Source organism: Diabrotica undecimpunctata, chromosome 7, assembly GCF_040954645.1.
Source record: "Diabrotica undecimpunctata isolate CICGRU chromosome 7, icDiaUnde3, whole genome shotgun sequence".
Taxonomy (NCBI): domain Eukaryota; kingdom Metazoa; phylum Arthropoda; class Insecta; order Coleoptera; family Chrysomelidae; genus Diabrotica; species Diabrotica undecimpunctata.
This window is the reverse complement of record NC_092809.1, coordinates 143828954-143842842: the sequence shown is the minus strand read 5'-3', so window position 1 is coordinate 143842842 and position 13889 is coordinate 143828954. Positions and strand designations below refer to the sequence as shown.

The 13889-nt window shown below is 33.0% G+C and overlaps 1 protein-coding gene across 2 annotated transcripts in view; it reads right to left on the bottom strand.

Annotated features, from left to right (window-relative positions):
• The window catches only part of LOC140445960 (uncharacterized), a 144875-nt gene extending 132836 nt beyond the window's left edge, over positions 1–12039 (bottom strand). Inside the window, exon 1 of one of the 2 annotated variants that reach the window (XM_072538425.1) lies at positions 11783–12039. The gene's annotated coding sequence lies outside the window, so the exon portion shown is untranslated. The remainder of the gene's footprint in view (positions 1–11782) is intronic. The other variant, XM_072538424.1, reaches the window with a different exon arrangement.
• Positions 12040–13889: the final 1850 nt, after the last annotated feature.

Sequence of the window (13889 nt, the reverse complement as noted above, 5' to 3'; positions counted from 1 at the left end):
GATGGTTTCCAGGGCAACAACTAACAATAACCACGGAGGAAGCTACAGCTATCTGGGGAAAGAAATGCCAAACGTTAAAACGTTAAAACAAATGCAGAAGGATAATGCGAGTGAATAATAAAAGTAAATTTTAATGGCATATCTAGCAAAACGCTGATGACACCGTAGTATTAGCAGAAACAGAAGACCAACTAAAAATATTGATAAACATATTATCAGAAGAAAGTCACAGATTATGCTTGGACATTAACTTTTCCAAAACCAAAATTATGGTATTCCACAAAAACCCTCATGAACAGGTTACACCTAACATACAAATAAATGGTATCACCCTTCCCCAGAGTCCCCAGAGTCCCCAAAGCTTCATATACCTGGGAAGAGAACTAAATAGTCAACTAGACCACTCAAAAGAAATTACGAGACGCATTGAAATAGCAAGATCTGGCTTCATGAATATGCGTAAAATGCTCTGTAACCCCAAGCTATCAGTCTCAATAAGATTGAAAACACTAAAGTGTTATGTGTGGTCTCTATTACTATATGGCTCTGAGACCTTGACATTAAAACAGTATAACGTCAACAAATTAAATTCATTTGAAATGTGGATGTACCGCCGAATGCTAAGAATAAGCTGGACCAGCAGAACTACGAATGACGAAGTACTGAGATCAATGAACACACTCCTTCATCTGGTCAATACTATCAAAATTAGAAAGACGTCATATCTAGGACACATAATGCGCCATAGGAAATTTGAGCAGCTCCAGGTAATATTAGAAGGCAAGATTGAAGGTAAAAGGGGCATAGGACGAAAGAAAAAATCTTGGCTACGAAACATCAGAGATTGGACCCACACAAAAGAAAATGAATTAATTCATCAAGCCCAGAACAGAGAGAAATTTGCCATATTGATAGCCAACCTCAACAGAGAAGGCACTTAGGAGGAGGAGGACCTCGCAAAACAGAAAACCAAAAATATACGTATTTCTGACTATTAGTCGTCTTCAGTACGGTGCAGAAAAGGAGCATGTTAACTTGGAAAAGGATCACTACAGGAGAAATGTAACCAATTTGTGGCATCAGAGTTAGAAGACCCTGATGGTTTCCAGGGCAACAACTAACAATAACCACGAAGGAAGCTAGAGCTACCTAGGGAAAGGAATGCCAAACGTTAAAACGTTTAAAACAAATGAAGAAGGATAATACGAGTGAGTGAATAATAAAAATAAAATGTAATGGCATGTCTCGAAAAACAGAAAACCAAAAAAGGTATATCGATGAAACGCAACCGTATATACGTATTTCTGACTATTAGTCGTCTTTAGTACGGTGTAGAAAAGGAGCATGTTAACTTGGAAAAGGATCACTACAGGAGAAATGTAACCAATCTGATGGTTTCTTAAAACTAAAATTCTTCCATTTGCTTGAAGCGGTCAAAACGGCAGTGGGGTGTTAAATTCCTATATAAAAACGAAACAATTGAAGTTGTCAACAATTTGTATACCTAGGAGTCACCCTAACCACAACATCACTTTTTAAAGCAATTGCCGATAAAACCAAAATGTCTTGGACATCTCGTGTGCAAATTTTCGATTCGTTAGTTCAAAGCCTGATTATGAAATGTGTGCCCGTTTGGGGAATGACAAATGCTGACCAATTAGAAAAAATACAAATAACTTTTAAAAAAACTTTTACATTTTAGTATAAATACACCTGATTATGCTGTTAGGTTGGAAACAGAAAGATTTTTTTCACTATTTTCAAGCTTACCTTAAATTGGCTCATTAAGCTATCGCAAATGCACGGTTAAAAAGGTCCTCTTATTTGTTTTCCGCGTCAGCTTCAAATTAGAGGAAAACATGTCTGATTGACTGTTAAAAAACAAAAAAAGCCTGTTAAAAAATATATGAATATGCTTCATCAAGATGACATGCAAGCCGTTTTCCTATCTTCCTCTTTCCATTCTCAACTTTTTACAAACATTTATACGTAGACACCACAGTACAGCAATATCTAGAATTTCAAATTTCCATTAAATACATTCGTACTATGGCGCAACTTGGAACTTCTAATCGCTATATATTAAAATTTACCTTTTTCTTCTTCTTCTTCTTCTTCTTAGCTTTCTCTCCTCCATTTTTGGTCATAGGCCTCACCCAACTCCTTCCATCGATCTCTATCGTGAGCAGCATACTTTCAATTTGTCCTGATTATTGTTTTGATGTCGTCTAGCCATCTCATCTGTAGTCTTCCTCCTAGTCATCTACCTTTATAAGGTATCCAATGTTGTATTGCGGCGTTTAACGTTGATCTTTTTGAGTTTGGCAATTTTCGTTGTGATATTCTCAACTTTTGTTTTTGATCTTACCAAGTCGTTCCTCTTTTTATCTGACAGTTGTATACCCAACATTGCTCTTTCCATTGCCCTTTGTGTCGTGGCTAGTTTTTTATATTTGCCTTAGTTAGGCTCCAGGTTTGACATCATTTGTCATGAAAGGAAGGATGCATTGGTTGACACTTTGCTCCTTAACTATTGAGGTATTTTGCGGTTTTTCAGTATCCAACTGAGTTTTTCAAATATTGCCCATGCCAGTCTTGCTCTTCTAGTGATTTCAGCACTTTGGTTTTCTTTGTCAAGTTTCAGAATTTGGCCTAGGTAGATATATTCCTAGAATATATAGAATAGAATACTAGAATATGCTGGTGGTGGAGCAGTACGGCAAGAGATAAGGGCTTGCGGCTAGGTGATACTCCTCCATAGATCCCTACCGGAAGGGCGTGGAACGCCTAAATACCGGGTATATATATATATATATATATATATATATATATATATATATATATATATATATATATATATATATATATATATATATATATATATATATATATATATATATATATATATATATATATATATATATATATAGATATATTCCTGGACTTGTTCTGTCTCACTGCCATTCATAGTTATACATCTGGGATCGTCTGTGTTGGTCATTGTTTTTGTTTTTGTAAAAAAAAAATTTACCCATAATAGTATAATATATCATATTCGACCATCTAAAATTTGTACTATTTGGGACACAAACAAGTTGGAAACTCTTAAAAATTTACTATTTAAATGTCCCATTTACAGTTCAATGAAGCCAGTTAATACGGCCCCCTTAAAAATTGTACCGAGCTTATTGGTTGTCTTAATGATGTCACTATAGCGTCTGTAAAATAAATTTCAATATACTTATATTTGGTAGAGACAAAGAAGGAAACATGGTAATACAACAAAGTGAAATATTGAAAAGATGAACAGATTTTTTTAAGAAAAGTTAAAAGGAAACGGGATGGATAAACTTAATTATTGAAAAGCACTAGACCAAAACGAAAACATAGAAATAGACCCATCCACTTTAGCTGAAATGGATGAAATATTAACAGATTAAAGAACAAGTTACCCATATTAGACATTAGCACATATTTAATAGAAGACGGAGACTTCTTACTAAATGCAGTACATGAACTAATACTGAACATACAGAATAACAAAAAACTGCCATATAAATGGGGCACAGGGTTAATCATCTATACACAAAGGGAGATCAACTTAATGAAACATAAAAGAAAATAATAAGAAAAAAAACCAACTGAAAAAGATAAATCTAGGAAAGATCTACACTATGATATGGAAAGCATACCTCAAGAATCACCAACTAAAAACATAAAACAAAGAACAGTTCACAGTGGAGAAAAAGCTTAGATAAAACTAAGACTTCGAAAGGGTTGTCAAGCTGATGATCGTGATAGTGTTCATGATAATGATCATGCAAATTTTCCCAGTATTGGTGGTCAAATATCAACCGAATCTAGAAACCACGCTGTATATCCCACACGTAATATCGCTATTAATTTACTATTAATTATCACCTTTCTTCAAATTAAACTATTATTAATGCGATTATTTGAAATCGTATATATTTAGACTAGTCTCTAATAATTTTTTTTATTGGCGAAGGTCCTATTTAATAGGTGATAGGTCAAATATATTGTTTTTTATTGCACTTAAACTTAAAATAGAACTGAAATAACAAAATTGGCGGACGTAGGTGGCATATGCATTTGCACAAAATAGGAATGTGTTTAATAAAACAAGAACTATAAAATATTTTAAAGATCGGGTTATGTAAAATCAGCGGAGTATTCAAGGATAACAATGTTTCATTTGCACGTTATTAGTCATATGAAATCATTTAAGCAAGTTGAGATATAGAAATAGTTTAACTTTGAAATGATGAATTGTTTGCAAATCCTTACTCATATTTGGTTTTATTAGAATCTGGACGACCGGTTTTGGGTTTTACAATTTCAGCACATCATCTATTTCATGCTCATACGTTACTGATCCACTAAAAAAGAGAAGTATGCTAGCATTTTTTTCTCTCTTTTTAGAGATTATTTAACTACTCGTCTTGAAGATGAACACGACCGAATCATCTTAACCTATGCTCTCTCATTTTGGCATTAATTGTCACCCCTAGACTTCTTTCGTATTGAGCATTCATCACAGAATATGTACAGAAACTCTATCATATGTTTTTCAAGAGCAATGAATACTATATGAGCGTTTTTTTCAGATGCGTTTTCCATCAGATGCCATATAATAAAAATTGCATCTATTGTTGATCTTGTTGTTGTCTTGATAAAATTTTCGGGTTCTTCGAATATCCGTCTACGCAATTATTATTTTCTCCCATATTTTTATGATGTGACTAAATACTTTGATGTGCATTGTTTTATATATTCTTTGTTTTTGTAAACTGTCATCAGGTGCCACCAATCACGCACCTCGACGTGCATCGCCCTTCCTTCTGGAACTTATAATTAAATTTAATTGGTTGAAAAATGAAAAGGTTTCATATAAAAGTTAATTTATCTTTAAATATGGGACATTTTTCGGATCTCGAGTGAGTAGTGTCAGTAGTGTCTAGTACATGGTTTTACCCGTGTAGGGTAGCTTCCTAGAGCACTTTGCTTGAAGGGCTCTGCAAACTTTCTAAGACTCTGAAGCTGAGTTTTTTCTTCTTAGAAAGACTGTGTTTTATTTCCACCACCAATAAAACCATAAAGGCATTGTCTCTTCAAGACAATGCCACAATAAGAGCGTACCGGCTAACTACGCAATATTACACCATATGGCGCAATAGTTAGAACAATTAATAGACATGGAAACTTGCACCAAGTTGCTAACACATTTCCCTACGTTTATTAATTACACCGGAGACGACAAAACAGGTACTATAGTCCAGTAATTCGGGCGGAAAATAGGACCTTACCTCCCAATTCTGTCAGACTGCGTGGGTTTAACTGAAAATTTGGATTCAAGCTTGCTTACCCTTTTTTTTGCAAAAGTTCTGTAAGGGCAAAATGTGCGTTTTGTTTTTAAGCGGTTAAAACTACCTATAAGTGAAAAAAATAAGAAAACACTTATTTTCGTATAAGCGTTTTGTGCATTAAATCTGATTGCATTAAGTAAAATAAACATATTCAATGATAACTTGTAAATATAATTTTTAATTCTTAGAAACCACCGTTTATAACGTAAATAACGCTAAAAAATATTTTTTTACGACGTAAAATGCTTAACTTATGAATTAAAATCAACAACAATTCATTTATCACTTGTGAAATGATGTTTTATTGGTTTTAAGGTTTTAACCCCTAGAAACTACCCCTCTGCTAATAAGGCACTCAATATTATTTTAAGTTAGTTAGTTAAGTTTTTATTATTTGAAATTTAAAAATTTAAAAACTAGAAAAAAAAAACTTCAGGAACCATCACAATCACTTGAAACATCTTCATCTTCTTCTTCATTAATTGGAGGGCAGTTTTGACAATTATCTCCCAAGCAGGTTGCGTATGTGACATTACAAAATAAACTTAGCTTCCTACAACGACACGAAGATCTGCAACCTTTTGTGTAATTACAAAAAATCATCTCCAACAGCTTCTCTGGTGCAGGCAAACTTTGCATTTTTAACGGTAGAGATTCTGCTTCTTTGAACCATCCCCAATCAATTATATTTTTATTCTTATTTGCCAGCCATAACTGGGTCTGTAAGTACACTCTTTTAATGTGCTCATTCAAAGCACTTGCCACAAGAGAAGATAATTTAACAACAGCATCCTTTGTAGTGTCTTTTATAAATTACTCATGCATCATTTTCTGTCGAAGCGATGAATAATCTTCAATTTTATTCAATTTATTCTTATGAGTATCCTTAGCACTATATAATAAAATTGTGCAGTACCAGCTAGCTTTTAAAATGTCGTCGATCTTGGTAGTGCCATCATAAAACACTAGAGCCTTTTTTTCTGAAGTCGGAGCGTTTTTCTAAAAGATTGACAATCTTTTTCCCTTTGTAAAAAAACCTGACGTCCCATAACAGCTTGTAAAACAACAGACAAAAAGTATTGGTTTTGCACAATTTGGATAATTTGCTTCAAAACCTTTTGAAGAATACACTAAAGTAGAAGAATTTAAGCTTCCTAATTTAAGAAAATAAATGTCTCTATCGAACTCTATGAAGATTTTGGTGGTGCAGGTATTGTGAAAACCATCAAAATAAACCACCAAAGATGGGTGGGCCACGTTATGCGGATGGATAAAAGCGATTCTGCTAAAATAACCATCCTAAATAGGCCGGTAGAAAGAAGGAGAAGGGGGCGACCTAAACTCAAATATCTGGAGGATGTGCAGGAAGATTTAAGGGAGTTTGGAGTAAGATGATGGAGAAGACAGACAATTGACAGAGAAGGATGGAAGAATATTTTTTTAAGGCAGGCCAGGTCTCACGAAGAACTGTAGCGGCAACTAATGATGATGAAATTTCTTTATCAATTGGTACTCGCTGTCAAAATTACTTAAATGTCTTCAGCTACTATAACCATAGTATAAAAAAGAAACATTTGTGGTTAAACTGTGCTATAACCGTTTGTAAATTCGACTCATTTGTAGTGGCTATCTCAACTATCAATTCATCAGCTTCTTTTTCACCTTAATGGCACGCAATTGAATTATCTTTTAATTCTTTTTATCTAAACGACTTTTATTCTTGCAAACAAAACTTACGTTACTACCTTCGTTATTAGCAAAGTTTCTTTGGTACATTATTGACGTATTCTTAAAAACGCGTTCATAAGTACAATTTGTAGGCCAAAATAGATTCAATCCGACAAAATTGGGAGGTGAATAGCCCAAGAGACTGTATGTAATGCTTATGCATTCGTCTGGTAATTGCACCACTTCCATAATTATATTAAATAAACCTATTAGCTTAATGTTTCTTGTCTCTAATAAAGTTCTCCACACTTCCAGAGGAATATCATGTGGTCCATCTGGATACATATTTTTTGATAAACCGCTTATAGACTCAAAAAATTTAGTATTTGATGATTTTATTTTAGATTTTAGAACATGCAGATTTTTTTATAAAGAATAACGTTTTTTCATAAAAATACCGTATGCTGCACACTTAATTGGACACATTGTATGAAATAAACTTTATCTTTATTTCATTAAACCTTAAATACCACTATTTAATTAAGACAAAAATCGCATTTTTTCTAGCCTCTGTCCATTCAATTTTATATTTCCGCTCGCTGTACGTTCCTACAAAAAAATCAAATTGTGCAGATGCATGAAGCAAAATAAATATTTGATGTAAATCACTCATTGTGACTGTTGTCTATAAATAGCATTTCGCTAATTTTTTTTGTTATGTAAAATTGAACATGATAATTTAGTTACCTTGGTAGTCAAAATTAGGAATTTGTGGTGTGTGACAAAAGTAAATAATTTTTTTTGTTTGAAATCCTACTTAGAAAAAATAAGAAAACGCAAGGATGAGTACAAAAGTGAAAGAAGCAGAAGAGCAGTCATAAGCGAAATATAAATACAAGAAAAACATAATAGTGAGAACTTGGAAATCGTTAATAAATGTGAGACGTTTTGGTAATCTTAAAACTAATTTAAAAACTCTTCTTATTAAAAATTAGGATATTTACTTTAGTTATCAGACGACTAAAATTATTTCATTATAAATATTCTCTCAGATCAAGAAAAGAAGATGTACGTGAATGTTAGGAGTACAAGGTAATAGTAAGGAAGACTTTAACAATATAAGTTGCTTATTCTGGACTCTCTCTTCCTGTACCTGTGTTTTTGATCAATAATCCCACATATTTTATAAGTAAGAGCTCACAAACTCAAAACCCATCAATCATGGTTATGCGTGGATAATTGTTATTATCATGATCTTTGTCTTTGATTTGTTTATTAGACATTAGTTTTCAACCAGTCGTATGAGATCAACTAACTCTTCTTGAATATTTGCAAGAAGGGCTGTGTCATCTGCAAAACGTTGGTTGTTTATTTTTCGGCCATTTATTGAGATGCTCTTTTTCCATTCTTTAAGAGCTCTTTTCATAATATGCTCGCCATATGTATTAAATAATTGTGGAGATACTATACGTCCTTGTCTGAAACCTTGTTCTCGATGGAATGCGTTTGAGAGTGTGTCAAGCACTTTAACTATTCCAGTAGTATGTTCCTATAGTTCAGTTATAGGCGAAATTAAGTGTTGTGGTACGCCTACTTCTTTTAGTCATTCTTCTAGCCATTTACAGCCTTATAATCTTCTAGCTATTTACACACGATATCTCGAATAAGCATATCAAACTCAGCAAGTGTATCGATTACTTCTTTTCCGGCTTCTAGTTTCTTCACTTTCTATGATGTTTCTCATATACTTATTTGTTATGATTTGTCTGCTTATCAGGTGTATATAAGGCTTATGCGTCTTCTAATTTACTTTGTTAATTTCATTTGACCTTTTCTTCAGTATGCTTGATTAGTAGACTATTGATTATGTTCAAAAAGAGGGCTAAAAAATACTACAACTTTAATACACTGTAACTAAAAAAACCAGAGTGCTACCATTTAAAGGAGTGCGTTTTTGAGAAAAGGGTGAATTTGTCCCTATGCACTAAGGTCCATTTGGGTAAATTCAATGCAGTTTTCGTACATATATATCTACAGAAATGTTGTTCAAAATTAAATTTTCTATCGGAATGTCACCTTTTAAAGTCCAAAATTATTTTTTTTACAAAAATATATATTTAAAAAACGAAGCATAAAAAACAGGAACACATGCGATTTTTCTATTTTGTCCCATAACTTTTTTCCGCGGGGGTATAGGTAAAGACATTACTGTACCTACAGAAAAAAAACTTTTATCTCTCCTATTCAAAATGACGTTTAGTAAAATTTAGGATATACAGTTTCCCAGATACCATTTTTCAAAGTTCGCCACTCACACCATTTTTTGTCCATTTTTTCGCAAACATTTTGCTTTAACTTTTTCCTACGCAGTTTTAGATATATGTAGTGGCACATTTAATTAAAATAAAAATTATTACAACTAGTATCTTTGTAGCAATGTATCAGGAGATCGGATGTTGAAACCGCTTGTAATAAATAAATCTCTTAGACCACCTTTAAAATGCAAGGATTTAAAACAACTGCCAGTGCATTGGATGGCTAACATGAAAGCCTGGGTGACAACAGCTATTTTTACAGAATGGTTCAATAATTGCTTCGTGCCAGAAGTAGAAGCCTGTATGAAGGAAAAATCTCTCGATTTTAAAGTTTCATTAATTATTGACGATGCAGCAGGTCATCTACACTTAGAACATCCAAACGTTCAAAGAGTATTTCTTCGTCCCAATACAACAAGCCATATTCAGCCACTAGATGAAGGCGTAATTGCAACGTTTAAAAAATATTACATACAGCAAATTACAAATCCATCGTGAGTAAACTAGAAAATGAGCCCTTAACAGTAAAAGACGTGTGGAAACAATTTTTTATTTTTGATTGTTTGATTCATGTTGCATCTGCTTCCGCTCAAATAAGACCAAGAACTTTAAATACCTGTTGGAAAAAGGTTTGGCCAGCATGTGTAACAAGCAATGCAACCATTCAAACATCGACACTATCAGATGAAATAATTAATTTGGCACATGAAATTGTCGGAGATGGTTTTAATACCTTCAGCCATGATGATATTGAATAGATGAATTGTTTGTGGATGATGCATTAAGTGACCATAATATATTTGATCAAACTTTAGATCTAACTTTAGATGACGTCGTGAGTCTTGAAGATGATAATGATGAGGAAGAAAAACCAACCCCCCTCACTGCCAAATTAATTCGAGAAGGTGTTCAACTTTGCAGTAAATTAGAAAATCATTTTCTTAATAATGACCACAATTCGGAACGAGCCTTTAAATTACAACGTGAGCTGCAGAACTCCATGTCAGGATATCGTGAGCTACATAAAAAATTACTAGCAGCATCCTCGCAAAGTTTAAGTACTGATTACATTGTCAGAAAAGAAAGAGCTACACAGAACGAGAATGAAGTTTGTGAAAATCTATCACCTTTACCGCAAATATATATTGCAGAGACGGTTTCTTCTGACGATGAAGATGATTTTGAGCCGCTTCGTAAACGGTGCAAACCATTATCAGATATCGATAATGATTAAAAATGTGAATGTAAAACTATACGAACCGTATCTTGTTAAAATTAGACCTACTATCATAGACCTTTTTAAAGGCAATTAATTGTTTGCTTTGGTTTTTGAAAATATTTTTGTCAAAAAAAATAGTTTCGGACTTTAAAAGATTTGGCTATAAATTTTTTTTTAACAACTTTTCTGTAGATGTTTATGTACAAAAACTAAATAGAATTCATCCAAATGCACCCTAATGCATAGGGACAAATTCAGCATTTTCTCAAAAACGCACCCCTTTAGCTGGTAGCACTTCGTGGTTTTTTCATATTTGGGTGTCCATTGACCATATGAAATAATAAAACTCCTTTAAATTTGTAGTACCTTTTAGCCCTATTTTTTTAACATAACCAATAAGCCTACTAATAAAGCATACTGTAGAAAAGATTAGAATGAAATTAACAAAATCAATTAGAAGACGAATAAGCCTCATGTACACTTGATAAACGGACAAATAATAACAAATATACGAGAAACATCATAAAAAGGGGAGAAACTAGGAGCCCGAAAAGTAATCTATACACTTGCTGAGTTTGATATGGTTATTCGAGATAGAGATATCGTGTGTAAATGGCTAGAACAACATAAAGTACACAAAAATTTGACATCATAGATGTGCACATTTTCAAGTAACATTAAATATGTATATAATATCCATCAAAATCAGGTCCACAAAAAAATAATAATGAAAAACCTACTAGTGTTTTACTAAATTATAATTATATTAAAGATATAATCCAAGAGAAAAATTAAAAATTTCTGTAAATCCAAATTTCAATACTATACTATTCAAAGTTATTATTAACGTATGGTTTATTACCACAAATCTTTTTTAAATGAACCAAAATTTGGAAAATGTCCTAATTTTTAACGTATCAAAAAAATTGCGCTAAATTAAACAAACAATTTAATTTCCTGAAAACATATTTGAAAAAAGACCAAAGCAAAAAATCTCCCAAAAAATTTATTTAAGAATCTTTATAAAAGGTATATAATTATAAACCTTTATATAATAATATAAGTATATACCTTTTATAAAGGATTTTTAAATAAATATTGAAAAAAAAACTGTTAAACTTTCAGACGAGTACCATAATTGTATATAAAATAATCCTACTATAAAATGACAAAAAAAAAATATCTTCACTTACCTAGCAGCTCCTCAGCACAAGATTAGTAAAAAAAATACCAGTAATAAAGTCTGTAGCAGAGTAATAAGAATCACAAAGGACACACCAAAAATTCGAAGCAACTGTTTCTTTCAATTATTATTATTATTGTTAATCGCCCGTGTGTACAATATGCGTAGTTGCCGGCTATCGACTGTGTTATTTTCTATAATGGACCACGAAGGTGGGACATCTCATATCTTGAGGTGGGCATCCCACAAACCCGCTGACCAGACACCTACTGTAGACATCACTCGAGGCCCCCACTTATGATACGTCACTCGGTGCTGGTATTATAGTATTATACCTCCGATGCGCTTATGGATTAAGATCAAACATTTTTTATATTTATGGTTTTTAGGAAATATTGAGTATTTAATTCAACTCAAATCCGTTTTTGGGTTAAGTAAGACATTTAATATTAATGAATTATAAAATAATTAAGCAGTTGATAGAGTATTTTTTATAATTTACTATTTTGTTGGGGAGAAGCCACAATTTAACTTTAAAATTAAATTATTTTAACGATTTCCGAAGTGGAAATCAAAGCGTCAAATAAACTTAATTTTAAAGTATTTTTTACTTACTTTATTGCTTTTAATAACATAGTTAGGGGAGAGTGTGGCAAAATAGTTTAAAAGTTATTTAATTTATTTATCCCTGAGGCTAAATATTTAAACTATTGAACTCTGTCAATAACTTCCTTTCTTCTCCACACATCCAACATGATAGAGTTCCTCAAGGTTCAGTTTTAAGCACATCCTTATTCATTCTTTCGATTAGCAAGTTAAGTGAAAATATAGCTCCACCAATCAAATGCGTATTATATGCCGATGACCTAATAATGTACTGTCATGGTAAATCCAACGCAACTACTAGTAAAATTCTACAATTAGGAGTAAATGACCTACAAAACAAAGTAGCTTCTCTAGGACTTACCCTCTCCCACTCTTAATCCAAAGTAATTAAATTTAGCAGAAGAATGAGTTCTTTTGATCCTGAAATCATTATCAACAACTTCAAATTACCGGTTGTTGATAATTGCAAAATATTAAGGCTGATATTTGATTCAAGATTAACCTGGAAACAACACATACAGGAACTTAAAGGAGTTTGCCTAAAAAGATTAAATATAATCAAAACACTCTTACATTATCATTGGGGTGCGGAAGAAACTACGTTACTGAAAGTTTACAGATCACTTATCCACTCCAAGCTCGACTATGGATGTTTTGTCTATATGTCTGGTACTAAATCAATCTTAAATTCACTAAATACAGTACACAACACAGCTATTCGTCTATGTCTTGCAGCATTCCGTTCTAGTCCGACAGAAAGTCTTTACTGTGAAGCTAATGAACCTCCTCTATGGCTTAGGCGAGAAAACCTTCTTCTATCCTAAGCTGCTGCAATTTCTTCCAATCCGTCCAATCCAGTAAAACCAGAACTCTACCATTCTCCAATAATCCCTATTGGACCAACATACTCTCATCATGATATTTCCCTCACCAAGTTTAACAAGGAAAATACCAGTATTAGTACATTAAGAATTCCCTTTCTAGAACTTATAAACAAAAATAAATATAACATAGTTCTTTACACTGACGCGTCAAAGACTGAAAGTGGTGTTGGATATTCTGTAACCACTGTACAACAGCCTATCGAACTATCTAAAATTTCTCCTTGGTGTAGCATCCACACTGGTGAACTACTAGCTATCTCACATGTTTTCAAATATGCCCAACAATATCCAAATACACATATAGCCATATGCTCTGATTCACTTTCCTCTATACACTCCATTAATGCTATATCCACCAACCATCCTATCGTCCAAGATATTCATGACACATATCAGCTTCTTATAAACCAAAATACAACTATCACTCTGATATGGGTACCATCCCATGTTGGTATTAGTGGTAACGAAAAAACTGATTGCCTTGCCAAAAAAGCCGCATCATCCACGGACACCATTATGAATATACAATGAACCTTCTTACCTATCCCAGTTTATCTCGAAAAAATATGGCAATCATACGGAGATTGCGTATAGGACATACCCGTCTAACTCATAGCTACTTGATGA